The sequence below is a fragment of the Dunckerocampus dactyliophorus genome, chromosome 18 (genome assembly GCF_027744805.1).
Source record: "Dunckerocampus dactyliophorus isolate RoL2022-P2 chromosome 18, RoL_Ddac_1.1, whole genome shotgun sequence".
NCBI classification, from domain to species: Eukaryota; Metazoa; Chordata; class Actinopteri; order Syngnathiformes; family Syngnathidae; genus Dunckerocampus; species Dunckerocampus dactyliophorus.
In genome coordinates this window covers 6,052,512-6,069,884 of record NC_072836.1, presented here as the reverse complement: position 1 = coordinate 6,069,884, position 17,373 = coordinate 6,052,512, and the positions used below count along the sequence as shown (strand labels likewise).

General features: G+C 38.1%; 1 protein-coding gene across 6 annotated transcripts in view; it reads left to right on the top strand.

Moving 5' to 3' along the window:
- Positions 1 to 17,373, top strand: part of mrtfbb (myocardin related transcription factor Bb) — a 55,390-nt gene that overhangs the window by 15,607 nt on the left and 22,410 nt on the right. The window contains exons 2-3 of one of the 6 annotated variants that reach the window (XM_054760214.1): positions 8,105 to 8,283; positions 9,118 to 9,317. The exons of 1 other annotated variant lie outside the window; for it this stretch is intronic. The gene's annotated coding sequence lies outside the window, so the exon portion shown is untranslated. Of the gene's footprint in view, positions 1 to 7,377; positions 8,284 to 9,117; positions 9,318 to 17,373 lie in introns of those variants that run through there. 4 more of the 6 variants (XM_054760215.1, XM_054760219.1, XM_054760213.1 and 1 more) reach the window with 4 other exon arrangements.

Genomic DNA, 17,373 nt, shown 5'->3' with positions numbered 1-17,373 from the left:
GGCAGCAAATAATGGAAAGTTGGGTGAGGGAGGATGAGAGGAGGAGAGAACCAATGGGATAGGGGGAGTAAAAGTGTGTGTATGTGTGTGCGCGCGTACGTGCGTGTGTGTGTGTGTGTGTATGTTTACTTGCATCAGCTACAAAGACAACTTCAAATACAAGAAATGAAGCATTGTGACTATTTGCACATCTACTATAACTCATTAGAATAGCTTTTGTGAGTTTGGAGTGCAGTGTTTTTAATATTTTGACCGCCACATCAATACCTGTGACCGTGTCAATCATAATCATAATTTTTTTTGGTACAACTCTTGTATTGGATGCCAGGGATAATTCTGAACACAGGACCAGTCAAAAGTTTAGAGACACTTTCCATTGCCGTTAAATGGGAAGGTGACTCCAAACATTTCACTGGTACTGTGCCTCAGTAATGTGCCTGTGATTGAAGTGCAGGGATTCAGCTCACTCATGAACCCCCTGACCCGGATAAGCCATGGAAAATGGATGGAAGTAGCTCAGTATTACTATTACAGTGGAACCTCAGTTTTCGTGCGAACATTGTTTTTCCTCGATGAAAATTATTGCCGAAAATTTGTCTTGGTTTTCACACACAGTCTCGGTTATCATACAGCCAAACAGTGTGCCTAACAAACTAGTTCGTTTGCTCGCGTATCATTCTGCAGAATTGAGTGAACACAAAAGCATACACGTGTTGGTGACTTAGTCTCTGTGAAGAATGGATAGTGGTTCTTCTAGAGTTGGGACACTATACGCAGATTCAGGCCAAATCATTTAATCATCTTTATTATGTGTGTGTGTGTGTGGTTTATTTATTCACAGAATGCACACAGGACGATGAACACTTACTTTCTGTCTCATTTCTTCCTCCTAATAATCACTGTCCACCCTGCACTGATGAGACATTCATGCGCACCACGTATTTCTGAATGTTCTGTGTGGGTTTTTTTTTTTTATTAGAGCTGCAAAATAACCCACCATTGGGCCAAAGAAAGTTGCAAGATCTGGAACTTTGATTAAGGTGAGAAACAGTATTGAATTCCAGAAAGAACTGGTAGCAAAGTAATGAAGGCAGCATCTGTTATAATGGGATTGCAATGTAAAGGTTCCTAGTTAACACAGGTTGTAGGCGGAACGGTTTATTGGAGACACATAACAAAGCAAGCCGGAAAAGTGTGTAATGATGACCTGCTGCTGAAGTTCCAATCAAGTTCAAGTGAGCAGGTATACAGCTCTAACCATTTTTAAAGTTAAGTTTGTGACGGACTAGAGTGAAAAACAACTGTATGGCTCTTTTGTCCCCTTCCCTGCCATTCTCCCAACACTCATCTCTGCAGTCCGCTAGTTTCCAGTAAAGGTAAAAGTCATGTTCAATGTTCATCCATCCATTTCATTTGTCACTTATATGTATTTCTCATTGTTTTGTGCATGTAAAACTATAATTATTCTCTATAAAAATTAGTTTTGTATTAATATATTTAGGTGTCTGGAACTGATTAATTGGATTTACATAATTTCCTATGGAAAAAATTGTGTCTGTTTTTGTACGTTTTAGTGTTTGCCAAACCTTTTAGATTGGAATAATAATGAAAACTGATGTTCCACTGTACTGTTGTTGTTGTTAGTCGGAAGAACATTTATTTTTGTCAGTAAACAAGCTGCTTTGTGACACAATTGTATCACCCTTAAAAGTGCCTCTTCAAACGAAGTGATATTCAATAAGTACTTTGTTGCAATCATTGAACAGACAACATGTCACATTCCTCAGCTGGTCCTGTGTGATCTTCTAGAAGAAAAGGACCTTGACACCCACGCATGTGTAATGGAAAGAAAAAAAAAACATAGTCAGCAATTTATTTTTAGACCATACTTTTTTGTCCGAACTTGTGATTAGTGAACGGATGCTTTGCCATCTGCCGCTTGAGAAATCTCACTCTTTTGGGTTTGATGTTGAATCATCTTAGCGGTGGGAGGCTACTTTTATTTACAATTGGCCACCAGGGGAGTTTTGGCTTGTTTCATCTTGTACGGCTCCTATAAATAGTTAGCCCCGCCAGTCCCTCAAGGCAGAAACTTTCGGGTTTGTTTTCAAGTGGAAGCTTCGCTAAGGAGGTCCGCTGCAGACAGCGACACGGTCCGGTTGCAAAACAACAGGCGTCATAGCCTTTAACCAGCTCACTTGTATGGTTATTGAGGGTGTTATTGACACCCTGTGAGTCAGTGCCACTGGCGCTGGGAATGCTTCATTACACGGATGACAAACGTTGTTCACCTTTTGCAAAAAAGAAGCCCAATTTACGACTGAAATAAATTTGATGAGCAGTCCGTCTAGGTTGTGTTTATACCCCAATTATCTCTATGGGGATGTTTTTAGTAGTTGGTAATGAGGGTTGCAGCAGTGGGACTTTTGAGGCAAGACACCTTTTCTCTACTTTCCTCATCAAATTAGCTGAAATCCAACACAATGCTTGGAATCTTCCGTCTAAAGTTGCCTCTGATTGCCGTGTGTGAGGGAGGTTGGAGGTTTCAATTCCCCCTAACGAATCACTGGAGACCTGCCTAGTTAAAGTGTAATGTGGAAATTTGCTACAAGAAATGTGAAAAATCTGAAACAAAATGCATATTTTGCACTATTGGTTCGCCATGGAACAGTCCGGATCGGTAAGCCCGGATCAAACTTGCATTCCTAGTTCCCTACTTTGCCACGCTAATTTGCTGTCAAAAAAGAATAACACACATTATCTATGGGAAGTTGCACTACATCCACAAAGACCTCTATTAATGCACAACTCCTGTGGATGCACTATTCCCTGGCATTGAAACAGGGATTAAGAACACATGCAGTCCTCACAATATCGTGGTTTGATTATTGCTCCCTCGCGTTTTTTCATATATTCATTAATTAATTAATGATCACTGTTTTGTGGTAGACTATGGTCTATTATTAGTCAAAACTAGGCATGGGCCGGTATGAGATTCTGATGTTATGATAACCTTGGAAGGAAGGAACATCAGATTGACAGGCAAATTGGGGCGGAGTCTGCAGTGATGCGGTCTCTGCATCGGTCCGTTGTAGTGCAGACAGCTGAGCCAAAAGGCAAAGCTCTCAATTTACTGGTCGATCTATGTTCTTACCCTCACCTATGGTCATGAGCTTTGGGTAGTGACTGAAAGAAAAAGGTTGCGGGTGCAAGCGGCCAAAATGAGCTTTCTCCGTAGGGTGGCTGGGCTCTCCTTTAGAGATAAGGGGAGAAGCACTGTCATCTGGGAGAAACTCGGAGTAGAACTGCTGCTCCTTCACATTGAGTGCAGCCAGATGAGGTGGCTCGGGCATCTGGTCGGGACGCCTCCCATACGCCTTCCTGGGGAGGTGTTCAAGGCATTTCGAACTGGTAGAATGCCTCAGGGAAGACCCGGGACACATTGGAGAGACTATATCTCTCAACTGGCCTGGGAATGCCTTGAGATCCGCCGGGAAGAGCTGGACAAAGTGGCCGGGGAGAGGGAAGTCTGGGCTTCCCTACTTAGGCTGCTGCGCCCACGACCCGACTTCAGATGTGTGGTAGAAGATGGATGGAAAATTAAATTCTTTCATAATGGACGATTTTCACATCATGACTTTGTAAACAAGAGCAGTTACTTGAGTGACCTTAGCGCTCACCTTTGAGTAAAAGATCAAGTCAACATGTCGTTAATAGATAATACAGTCCACTGGAGTGCAGTCAAAACTGTAAAGGATGACATCAGGTGAGTAACATGAACGTTCAACCTCCGTGTCACTCGTGCATGCGTGTGACATACTCTCAAAGACTTTGATGCAGCCACCACATTCATTGTGACACAAGCGGAATATTCATGACGCCTTTGTGTGTGTGTGTTCACTTAAATTGCTCCTCCGTCTGCTGGTCTTCAAAGCAGGTCTAATCTAATTCTGCTCATTTGGGCTCTATATTTATCTGTTCTTCTTTGAAAGCAGACACTTTTAACATAGGCGGCGAGAACAGGTTGACAGGAAGGAGAACTTCAAATATATAATTTAGAGAATAAGGTCGTTTTAGGTAGCATTCTTAGACTCATTAACTCCTGAATAACATACGGAAACTACATTATTTTACATTGTTTTTTTTAGTAGGGGAGTAATAGCATGCCATTATGATGGTTTGGTACGTACCTTGATTATAAGGTCAGGGTTCGGTTAATTTTGGGTACAGTCGGGGAACTAGATGCAAAACTAAACTGCTTAGCATTTGTGAAAACAGCTTGAATGATTTTTAACATGAAACAGAAAAAGCTGTAAACTGCTGGCAGGTAATTCTCCAATTAATACAATTCTTAAGTAAGAAAGTTTCTTTTTAGGGAAGTGCAACAATGCAGACAAGTGCAGCAGTCACAGTTTCAACAGTGTGACTTATTCTTTTATTTTTAGTAAATAAAAGTTTCTTATTTTGTATTCCTGCCTTTCATGGCAGAGGGCATGGATTTGATTCCCAGGAATCAGGCATAACAACTAAGCTAAAACCATTCGTGTGATTCGCTGTGGTGACTCCTAACAGGGAAAAGACAAGAGTTCCTTGTTGGCCCGAAGTGCACTAGAAATAGCTTCATCTTGTAGCCCCGTTGCCCATTTTGACTGAACAATGGCAGCACACTGCTTTCGTCCATTTACATATTATTTTACCGTTTACTTTATAGACTTCAACAGTGGAAGAACGTTTTCAAACTCTGTCGCTAGCCATCAAAGAAAGTTGCGAGTGCCAGCAATTTGGTAAAGAAGGTGAGAAACACTATTGAATTCTGTTGTGGCAGGATTACGGGGAAGTCTGTAACAACAGTAGTTGTAGTAGTAGTTCCATCTATTTGTCATTTCTAATTATTTCCGCTCCTTTTCTTCATGTAAAACTATAATTATTCTTTATAAAATGTGTTTTTGGGTGTCTGGAACCGATTAATTGGATTTGTTGAACCTTTTGCAACAAATTAATAACAAAAACAGAGGTACCACTGTAATAACTTTTTCATGCAATGTTCAACTACATTGACGAGTTAGGTGTTTTCCGTGCTGACACTAGTGTTTCTAAATGTCATAGTTGATTGCCGCCTCATGGTCTATTATCCTAATTATAAAAGCTTTCTAGGGCACCTGTTGGAGAGTTACACAAGATACTTTTAATGCAGCATTTACATAATCTATTAGGACTCATTTGTATTTGTGGCTAGTTTTTCTGTCATTGTTCAGCCTTTTTATACACTACTGAAGCACAGGCACTCACCATATTGTTCTAATATGGTTTTAAATGGAAAAAGAACTGAACCGAACTGCATGGTTTGGTGGAAACTTGTCTTGAGTGTAGTGGTCATGGACAAAATATGCCCTTCTAATTGTGTCCCTGGAGGGGCTATATTGGGTTCATTGGTGTATACGCTTGCAATAGTATATGTAGTAGTTATGACATTTTATTATCATAGTTGACCACAAGTGTTTCCCTTTTTGTCAGCATGCTATTTGCGGGACTTAGCAACTAAGTGTTCATAAGTCATTGTTGATGTAATGATGATGAAAGTTTGAGAATATCTGGATTACATTTATGCTAGCATGTCTTCCAAAGCATTTTGAGCATAACCCATCGGGGTGGGTGACTATAGAGTAGGCTTTGTGTTTTTTGTCTTAATTCTAGAACGCGTGTGCCTAATCTCTTTTGCTAATATTTGGATGTAAGATGAACCAATGGTTAAAAGACGGAGTGGCATGCTTTCTCATCCCTGTAGCTAGATGAGCACACTGAGTGGCAGTGAACATGCAACATGGCCTAACACGCCACAGTGCGCCTACAATGTAATTTGTCCGCAAATTATCGAGAGCCATTCACTGGTGACAGTTCATCAGCTGCTCGCTCGCTTGACATTTTTCCCCTTTTGTCTTCGTATTCATTTTTCTCACCACCACTACACGCACACACACACATGCAGACATACACACATACACACATAATAAAAGAGGCAGCAGAGTGCAGGGAAAACGCTGTCATGGTAACAGAAGAAGTAGCCATCGTGATGACCGTGAGCGAGACCGGCTTGATCTGCCAGTGATGTGATATCACAGCTGCACATCATTACGAGAAGATCGACCACGGGTCATCTTTAAAGGTCGCCAGTGGATTTTGGAAGTGTCGTTGGCTGTGTTGTACGCACATAATTGAGTTCTTTTATTTCGGTCATTTTCTAATACAAATGTCATTCAACTGTGATCTTTTGCCTTGATGACCTTCTTGTGTTTTCTCCTTCTGTGCTGCACGTGAATTGATGTCTAAATCGCATACATAATTCTAGGAATGCACACTGTGACACAACACCTTTCCCAACACCATTTCTTTATTGTTTGCACTCGACTAAACTAACAGGGGTGCTTTGACTAAATATGCTGTTCATAGAAAAAATTATTTTATTACACATCATCAAAAACTATTTACCAAGTGTGAAAAAAACATACCTGATAGCTGGGGTGTTTAATTACATAAATTTATCTTTACTGGAATCAGACAATAATTGGCGACAGGCTGTTATTTGCATAAAGTGAAAACTCATTATGTAAAACAACTTTGTTTTTTTAACTTTAATTATGGGCCTGCATGCGGAGCAATGCAACCCATCTTAATATTGCTCAATTTGTGATGGGCCTGCATGCGGGGCAATGCAGCCCCTCGTTCAGAGGTGTCCAAACTCTTTCCAGCAAGGGACATATACTGAAAAATAAAAGGATGCAACTTTGATATTTTGTAAAGCAACATATAGATATGCTAAGATATGATACATATTTTAAGAAAAAAAACTGCATCTCAGCTTTGTGATGTAGGTAAAAAAAAATTTAAAAAATACATTTTGTTCGTATCAACTTTGCTCCTTTCTCTTTTTTCTCATTTTTGCTTTTTTTTTTTTTTTTTTACATTTTTTTGATATATTTCAACTTTCTTCATAAATAATCTTTTTTTTAAAGATTTTTTCGTAATATTAGAAATTTATTCCCATAATATTATAACTTTCATAAATTTGTGACTTTTTTCTTGTTAGAATATGACTTTTTCGTAAAATTACAGCTGTTTTTTTTTCCATTTCTGCTCGGTTTTGTTGTTGTAAATTTTCTTCTCTTAATTATGACTTTATTCCCGTAATATTTTGACTTCATTCTCGAGCAATTATAACTTTTTCTCCAACCTAATTTTCCGACAGTTACAACTTTATTCATTGTTTTGTTTGTTTGTAATGATATTCCGACTTCTTTTTTTTTTATATTTGAACTTTATGCCACCAAAATGATGTTATTTTTCTGTTAAAATATGACTTTCTCTCATTAGATTATAACTTTTTTCTGTTTATAGTTTGGCTTCAGTCTTGTAAACTTACTGCTGTGTCCTGCGCTGCAAATGGCCCCCGGGCCGCAATTTGGATAGCACTGCTGTAGTTGCTGCCGTACAGCAATTTGCATATCACATTGAGATCTAGCACTTTAACAACTGTTTATTGAAGCAAGAGACGGTCCCATGTTGTCAGAATTTATCCACGCCTGTTGCTAGCATGCTACCTATTAGCAACGTTAGCATGTCCATTTTGTTGTCCCAGGTTAAAAAAAAGTTTAGAAGGCAAAGACCAAAAGCCATCAAGTTGGTTAAATGCCAGGCCGGTGGTTCTCAACTGCTGGCAAGTCCATTCAAAATCAAATTTGGAAAAAATGATTTAGAGAGCATGAGAAAATGGAAAGGAAAACACAGCTCTCTTTGACAACATGCATGATTTTCACACCAACAGCTGAGTTGCGCAACTGCCATTTTGTTTTTATTAGTAGTATTTTTTCCATTTATGCAGCATGTGAAAAGAGAAAAAGTGCTTGTCACAGTGACGTTTACCACTTTGGTCTCATTACTGCAGTATCAAGTATTAAGTCATCTTGCCTGTTAAAGTTGTGCATCGAGTGTCAGAGGCGATGAATCTCCTGGCAGGAAGCTACATCATACCTAACAACCCAGTCAGGGCCGCCATCAGAGCCTTTGCTTATTTCCCTGCCTTTCACGAGTCTCTCTGGTGTCTTGTCAGGCTCATTACGGCGAGACAAGAGTTCACTTCTCCTAACGATGTGAGCTTCACAGGCGATAACGAGCCTCCTGACCGCCGCTTTTCCTCATCCAACAGGCGCTGCTTGTTGCCCTTCACTGCATGGACACACCATGTTTTTACTTCCATGCTCACATGGCTGAGGCCAGCCTGATTATATGGTACAATATGCTTTTTTATTTCATTTGAGGTCTTTATTGGACACGGAACCTGTTTTGATAACCTATGTTGGCGTTAAAAATGGACCCCATTCAATTAATGAAGACATTTGTTGCTAATAATGCAAAATGTTTAACGATAATACAACATTGTACTGAAATATATAATTATATTAAGTAGTGTAAGTACTATAAAAAGGGTTTGAATGTGCTATAAAGTGGTTAAAATCTTAACTTGAATTTTGAAGCTTGAAAATTGTAACTTTAACTTGAACTATGAATGAAAATAACAAGTGTGTTGTTAATTGTTAATTGTTTATTTTAGTGTAATTATTTGATTTAGTTTTTAATGACACAATTCTGTTTTCAAGGAAATAAAGTCAATAGACTATTTTGAGTATTACTTAGTTTTACATTTCAAATTAGAACAATAGAGAAAAGAACAGTTCACCATTTTTGTTATTGTACTGTAATTCTTTTGTATTGTGTTTCCTTTCCTTTCATGACATAAATTAGTTTTTAAGGGAATTAAGTAAAATATATAATTTTGATGTAATTGTAAAAATAAATAAAATAAAATAAATCATTCTCATATTTTACCGAAATGTTTTTCTTAAATGACAGAATTTACTGTTTAAGTGACATTTTAAGTGTGCATTTTTTCCCCCCAAAAATATGTTGTTGGCTACTGGTTGACCTTTATGATTTCACATTTACACCCATATTTTGAAAATGTGCTGTTGTATTTCCACTTGCCGCGACTGATTGTGTGCATATGATAACATTGAGTTGAGTGCAGTAATGACTTTAACTTTTCTGTGTTTCTTCTATTTCCAGGTTGGCTAAGCTGAGGATGTCCTTGCATGTCTTTTTTTGCCTTTCCAAAGAGGTGGTGGTGTTGCTGCAGGCGATGCAAGATGAGTGTGGACAGTATATCTCTGTCACAGCACACACTTACCAGCACTGTGCTGCCAACCCAGTGAAATGTGACTCAACTGCGGCCATGATGCTCCAGTGTACGTCCTGTCATCTCCCAGGTGAGTCCGCCCCGCTAAATGTCCGTCACAGCTTTGTGGGCATTGTCAGTGTGACTTTGTGCTAAAGACAGTCACACTTAAACAAGAGTACTCGGAAAGGGTAGACCTCCACCAAGGCTTTAACATTTATATGTGAAATCAATTAGTGGTTACAACCTAGGGTCTTCACCAGGGAAGGAACCATTTTTGGTAATACCCCCAGCCAATCAGTGTTTGGTTTGGTTTGGTTTGGTTTAGTTTATTTGAACATGAAGGTTACAATGGAATACATCTCGTGAATCATTCTTTGACAGTTCCACATGTCCAAAAGGAGTAGGAAGAAGCAAAGCTTATTTAATCCTACCCCCCATCCATTCTACATCTAGTACAGTACATGTAGTTCACTTCCTGGATTCCATGTCATGTTTTCAGTGATAGTCAGGATAACACATAATAGATAACGGTGAGATAGCCCTCCCCCCAAAAAAAGAAAGAACATTAATAATAATAATAATAATAATGACCTTTTTTTTTTTTTTTTTTTTTTTTTTTTTAAGCACAACAAAGAAAATTATAAAAATAAATAAATAAATAAATAAAAATAAATAAATAAAAAATAAAATTTAATTAAATAAATAAAAAATAAAATAAAATAAAATAAAATAAAATAGAAAAAAAATAAAATAAAATAAAATAAAATAAAATAACAAACCTGACAGAACAATCAGGACTCTTCTGCCTTGTATTTAGCAAACATCAACTGCTTGTATTGTTTTTTGAATTTGCTCATCTCTGTACATTGTTTGAGTTCTTTACTCAATCCGTTCCATAATTTAATTCCACACACGGAAATGCTGTGGGTTTTCAGCGTTGTTCTCGCATATAAATGTTTTAGGTTTAATTTTCCTCTAAGATCATATTTCTCCTCTCTAATTGAGAAATACTTGATTAGATTTTTGGGTAACGAGTTATTATTAACTTTATACATTATTCTAGCGGTTTGAAAGTGTACTAAATCTGCGAATTTTAATATCTGTGATTTTAAAAATAAAGGGTTTGTATGTTCTCTATACTTGGCATTATGAATTATCCTCACAGATCTTTTTTGCAGTACAGTGAGTGAGTGAAGATTGCTTTTGTAATTATTTCCCCATATCTCCACACAATACGTTAGATATGGTAATACTAAGGAACAGTACAGAGTGTGGAGTGATTTTTGATCAAGAACATATTTTGCTTTATTCAATATAGAGATATTTCTCGCCACCTTTTGTTGTATATATTTAATATGAGATTTCCAACTCATTTTTTCATCCATTATAACCCCAAGGAATTTATATTCTTCCACTTTTTCAATATCCGTTCCATTAATTTGTATTTGGTCGTACGTGTCCTTTCTACTATTACCAAATAGCATTATTTTAGTTTTACTTAAATTCAGAGATAATCTATTCTTGTCAAACCATGACTTTAATATGACCATTTCATCCTTGACCTTTTTAATGAGTTCTTGTGTGCTTTCACCAGAACAGAAAGCGGTGGTATCATCGGCGAATAAGACCAATTTTAAGTTGTTAGTTACTTTGCAAATGTCGTTAATGTACAAGTTAAACAGTTTTGGTCCCAGTATGGACCCCTGTGGTACTCCACACGTATTGTGTAGACTCCCAGATGTATATTCTCCTAGCTTTACAAATTGTTTCCTCTTTGCTAGGTAGCTTTTAACCCAATTTAAGACTAAACCTCTAATTCCGTACCTTTCTAATTTTGAAATTAAAATAGTGTGATTAATTGTATCGAAGGCTTTTGTCAGATCCATGAATACTGCTGCTGCGCATCTTCTGTTGTCTATAGCAGTAGTGATTTCCTCCGTGATTTCCGTCAGTGCCATAGAAGTTGAAATGTTGGCTCTGTAACCATATTGACTACTTGCCAATAATTCATTCTTATTAATAAATTTGTCCAACCTATTATTAAATAGCTTCTCCACAATTTTCGAGAATTGTGGTAACAAAGAAACTGGTCGATAATTTGTAAATTGGTGTTTGTCTCCTTTTTTGAAAATTGGAACCACCTTGGCTGTTTTCATTTTGCTTGGAAATATTCCAGTCTGAAATGATAAGTTACTAATATATGTTAACGGGTCTGCGATCTCATTGATGACCCTTTTAATTGTTTCCATTTCGATTCCATGACAATCAGTTGATGTTTTTGCCTTAAAATGGTTAACAATGTCAGTGATCTCCTTTTTGGTTACAGCAGTGAGAAACATAGAATTAAGATTCCTATCAATAATATCAATCCCTTCATCAATTGTGTCTTGTTTTGGAATTTCCTCTTCCAGTTTTTGTCCAATATTTACAAAATATTCATTAAACATTTCAGCTACCGCATTCATGTCATTCCTGTAAGTGTTTCCAACCATGAAATAGGGAGGATAGTCTGCTTTCTTAACGTTGTTCTTTATAATACTATTTAAGATGCCCCAAGTTGCTCTCATGTTATTTTTGTTCTTATTTAGTACGTGACTATAATATTCCCTCTTACACACTCTCAAGATAGTTGTCAACTTGTTTTTGTATGTCTTATACTTTTGTTCTGCTTCTTTAGTCTGTTGAATGATAAATGTCCTGTATAATGTGTTCTTCTTCTTACAGGCGTTTTTTAGTCCTTTTGTCATCCATGGCTGCTGGTTTTTCTTTTGCTTCTTGGGCTTTTCTTGCCAGGGACAGTTCTTATCGTAGAGCTCCATATAAGTACCAAGGAAGCTGTCATATGCCTCGTCCACATCTGTTGCACTGTAGACACTCTCCCAACTTTGTTCTTCCAGACCTATCTTGAAGGCACGGATGTTATCCTCTGTACGCAATCTTTGAAAAGTCTTTTTTGCCTCCGCCTGTTTTTTCTTATAATGTTCATTGTAGATTGTAAACACTGGAAGATGATCACTGATGTCACTAATTAGCAGGCCACTGATGGTGTTGTTATCAAAGTCATTGGTGAATATATTATCGATGAGGGTGGCACAGTGGTCTGTTATTCTACTTGGTCTAATGATTTTAGGATATAAACTCAAGCTATACATTGTATCTATAAAGTCATCTATTTCCTTGCACTTGTTTGAGTTCAAGAGGTCAATATTGAAGTCTCCACATATGAAAATAGTTTTCTGACCTATGTCTGTAAACGTTGTCTTAATCCAATCCTCAAACATTCCAATCTTTGACTTTGGAGTTCTGTACACACAACTTATTAACACATTTTTGCTTTTTTCTTTACAGATTTCAATTGTTATACATTCTAAAATGTTATCAATGACAAATGACATATTCTTTACCATTTTGTAGTTCAAATGTTTGTCCACGTATACGGCCACACCTCCTCCATTTGCATTGTTCCTGTTTGCACACGTCATTTCATATCCTTCCAGCTCGAAGTCCATTCCTTTGTTAGCATTAATCCAAGTTTCTGAGATTGCTATAACTTTGAAAGGTTCTTTGAATTGATTCAAATATTGTTTAATATTAGTAAAGTTTGCGTTCAAGCTTCTGCTGTTTATGTGTATGATGGATAACTTGTCGTCGTTGATAAAACTGTTGTTGTATTGCTCCTCCGTATAATAACGGCAGTCGTTTGTAATGTGAGAGAAAAAATTTGAGTCTGGATCAATGTCTTTTTCCATATCCAATTGTTTGTGATCTGTAAAGTGAAAAATGTCCAATTGTAGATCTTCTTGTAGCATATTAAAGCTGTTTTCCTCCATGTTGGGAGACCTCAGTATCCTTCTAGGTCCTTGATGTCTTTGACAGCAAGAACTCTGGCCTCTGGTCCTCCATTTGCTTTGATGAAGATTTTGCAGTTTGCACTCCATGTTCCTTGAATCTTTCCTTGCTTCCTCAGATCACGTGCTTTCTTCGCAATCTCAGCGTTGCGCTTGGTCAGGTGGTCATTCATGTAGACATTTGTTCCTTTCAGCTTCTTTCCCTGTTTCAGCAGAGCAACCTTGTGTTTCCTGTTGGTGAATTTGACGATGATGACGGGTGTAGTGCGGTTCCTCCCATACAGTGGGATGCAAGTATCAATAGATTGGATGTCTACATCCACCTCCTTCGATTGCAAAAAATCAACAACTTGTTGCTCTGTTGAGGCGACATCCCTTTCGTCTGGTTCTTCAGTATTCGCCACTGCTCTGGCATAGGACCTTGGTTTAATTCGAAGTCCCGTCACGACCACGTCATTCATTCGTGTGTTCTGATCCATGTCATCTATGGTGTTTTTCAGCTTCTCAATGATTTTATCCTTTTCTTCACATTCTTTTTTGAGAGTGGCTCCCAGTGCATCATAACTTTCCTGTAATTTTTTATTCTCCACTCTCAGACCTTGCATTTCTCTTTGTATGGCGTTGGTAGTCTCTATCAAACTATAAATTAGTTGATGCAGGGAGTTGGAATTCTCCACAAGTTGCTGCATCTGTTTTCCATAATCCTCCATGGTTTTCGCCATAGTATACTCACTCTTTTCCATTGAACTTCTTTCTTGCTTTTTTGCGCGGTGTTTAACCTTCTGCAAGGCTGTCGCTGTTGCTTTGTCTATATTTCCACTCAAAAGTGTGTGAAAGTACTGATAATTAAAAATTTTGGATGCGTTGTTGTGAGTTCACCACCACTGAAAAATATTTTTGTGCATTTGAGCTGACATAATTCTGAGAATCTTTTATAGCACTGCAGGTGTTTCATAATTGGGGAGATGCCTGGTGGGATACACTGTGGTTGTCTTTGATCATGCATGTCTTGTTAAATATGATGAAATAAGCGATGTCATCATTCTGAATGTAACATAACATATCATACAGTATATGTATGTAATTATCGTATACTATATACTGTATATATTTGTATACAATTATGCTTTTTTTTCTAGGTTGCTAAAATCGTCATTGCATGCATGACATGGTTTGCATGTTCTCGCTGTGCATGCGTGGGTTTTCTCCGGGTTCTCTGGTTTCCTCCCACATTCCACAAACATGCATGTTAGGTTAATTGGCGACTCTAAATTGTCCATAGGCATGAATGTGAGTGTGAATGGTTGTTTGTCTGTATGTGCCCTGCGATTGGCTGGCGACCAGTCCAGGGTGTACCCCGCCTCTTGCCTCTGGGATAGGCTCCAGCATACCCCCGCGACCCTAGTGATGATAAGCGGCATAGAAAATGGATGGATGGATGAGAAAATCGTCATTTGATCGAATCCACCATTCATTTGATCATTTTAAAAATTAAATTTGATTGAAAATTGTGAATACAACTTGTTAGTTATATTTTTTAAACTACCCACACCAAAAGCGGTTGTCACTCCAAAAGCCAAATGCAGGCCGTGAACGACATCAGATTGGCCCGCTGGCCGCTTGTTGGAAACGCCTCCTGTATGAAACACCACGCCTTAGCGGAGATAATCATGCTCAGCTTTGATTGACGCAGTCAGAAAGGCCATGATGTAACTAAAAGAAGTATTCTTAATTGAAAAGAGCGGCTTTGTTACCAGTGGTTTTCTTCTGGCGTTCTCACTGGTGCTGCACTCTATGTAGTCTGCAGCCGCGAAGGACGCTCCATGCGCAATGACCACTTCAAAATGCCAGAGCAATTTGAGAGGTGGGACGCTGTCATTTGGTTAAAAACCTTCACTGGAGCCACCCAAACGCCACATCATCATGCGGAAAAGCGTGATGTTTGTTTTAAAAGGATATGAGAGGCGATATAAGCCTCAGGAAAGTGAAGACGTGCTGCTCATTTTCAGATTGTGTTTGTGTGCGTGTGTGCGTGCATGTGTGTGCATGGCTGGTCCTATTGGAAATATCATTAATTCATTTCAAATGTGTGTTCATTTCTGCAGATCTGCATGTTTTCGGATTCCATTAGTAAGTAATGATGGAAACACCTGCGTCTCTTCCCTCTGAGGTCAAATTTAGCCTCTCAGTGTGGGTGTGTGTGTGTGTGCCTGTGTATGTGTGTGTGTCTGCCTGCCAAATTGTGCTCCTGTGCATGTCAGACAGATCAACTTTGCTCCAGTCAAAAAAAAAAAGGCGGGGGTGGGGGGGGAGTGTGGTCTGAAAATAGTCCTGATCGAAGTGTAGTGTTTCACATTACATTGCACAAAGGAGAGCGGTGCAGACCCAGCAGCCATGACTGTGGTGTCTTCTGTCACTTTTCTAGACACTTCTTCCCAAATAGCACACTAGACTACTTAAAAGGATGCTGCTCAAGGACAAACAATTTATGTAATCACGTAAACTGCTCAGTAAAATTGACATAATTTAGTCTGTTTGTCTGCAACGTCCTATCAGTGTGGAATTTTTGCATTTTCATGATATTTAAATGACAAGTCACACACTGATGGTGTCGTAAGAAAGGAAAAAACTGAATAAAGCTTAACATCAAAACACCTAGATTCCTAATTTTGGCAGTATAAAAACTCAAGAAATGATTGATTAGCCCCATGTGCAAAGCCTGTTCCTAATAAAATAAACGAAAACAACATTATCCCTGCTTTTAGTCGAAGCAACACCAGGCAAGTGACATTTTTTGACACCCTGAGTTTAATGGTGTAAATCAACTTTTTCTGTAATAAATGTAACAAACTAACAAATTCTAACATATCCAGACAAGTGTGGGTAACATGTGACACTAAATTACTCATTTTGGCCCAAATTATGCATGTTCAGTGATATTTCTGACCTCACAATAGCTGACATTTGTTGCGTTACATAGATGTATAGCATGAGTATAGTGACAATGACTGTCAGTGATTATTAATATAGCAACATAGCCAGAGCCTCGTACTATTCTAATAACGTGGCTGGAGATTTAAAGAACAGATGAAGGCCTCCTCCATCTTGATGGATTCACTCCTTTAACAATTCCATGATATAATAGCCGCTGACTCACATTATTACTCCTTGGCAGCTTCATACAAAGCTTTATATATTGGGCTGAAAGGGTAATAATATAAAGAGGCACTGACTCAGACATAATTTTAATCACGCACATTCAGAACAGAGTGAATAGTTATAAGCTGAAGTTCTAAAAGACGTCACTGCCCCCTTTGTCTATCTTTAAATGTAAAAAGAGAAAATAAATCATCATTATTAGGAGTATTTTCATCTTAATTTTCATCTTAATTGGACGCACCCTGTTGTCACACTAGAGGGCGACATTTGTCTGTGTTCTGCCATGTTCAGCTCCCCAGAGAATGTTATCTAAGATTTATGCAAAGGAAACAATGAGCAACTATTTGCTTGGAGAGTTTTACCATCATTTTATCACTTCATCCATCATAGTGATGTTATGGTTTAACTTTGCCAGGTCTTTTTATTCCCTTCTGCAGCTCCCAAAATAAATGTAGAGGATCGTAACTGCGTATCCTCTTGTTGTTGACATTGTAAACCCACATTAAGTTCCCGACTCTTTTTGTTTAATATTGATTATGTTTGCTTTAGTTCAGTTATGGCACATTGATATATGAGCCCTAATAAATGTCATGGTGAGCCTTTTAAAAACACTTTTTGTGTTTGGCATGTGAGCTATTTTGACTCAAATTATAGGATTTTTTTGTTGTTGTTGTTGTTGTCGTCCATTAAATGTCCGTCAGACCACAATGAGAGCACGAGAGGTGAAAATACCATGTACAGCGGTACCTCTAAGGTGGAACACAACCCATTCTCAGACGTCAACTTTGTTCACATTTGATAAATGAAATACAATCTCTTCCAGAATCAAACTGTTGCCAACTTAAATCTGTACAGGGAAAACTGTTTTAATGGATAAACAAGTTATCCATGGTACTATAAACCCAAATTCAATTAAAACTACTTATTTGATGACGTGTAAGCGTGGCGCACCATCTATTATTAACACAAGTGTAAAAAGAAGTTAACAGCAAAGGGAGATGGAATATGGTGAGTCTCTTCACATTTAGTTCTCCTAAGATTCCAAATAACGAGTGGTAAAATGTTCCTTCAGTTCCAAAATTTTAGGTGTGGAGTCTCCCTGTTTATGTCCCTTGAGGTGGTCACAATGGGGTTGTT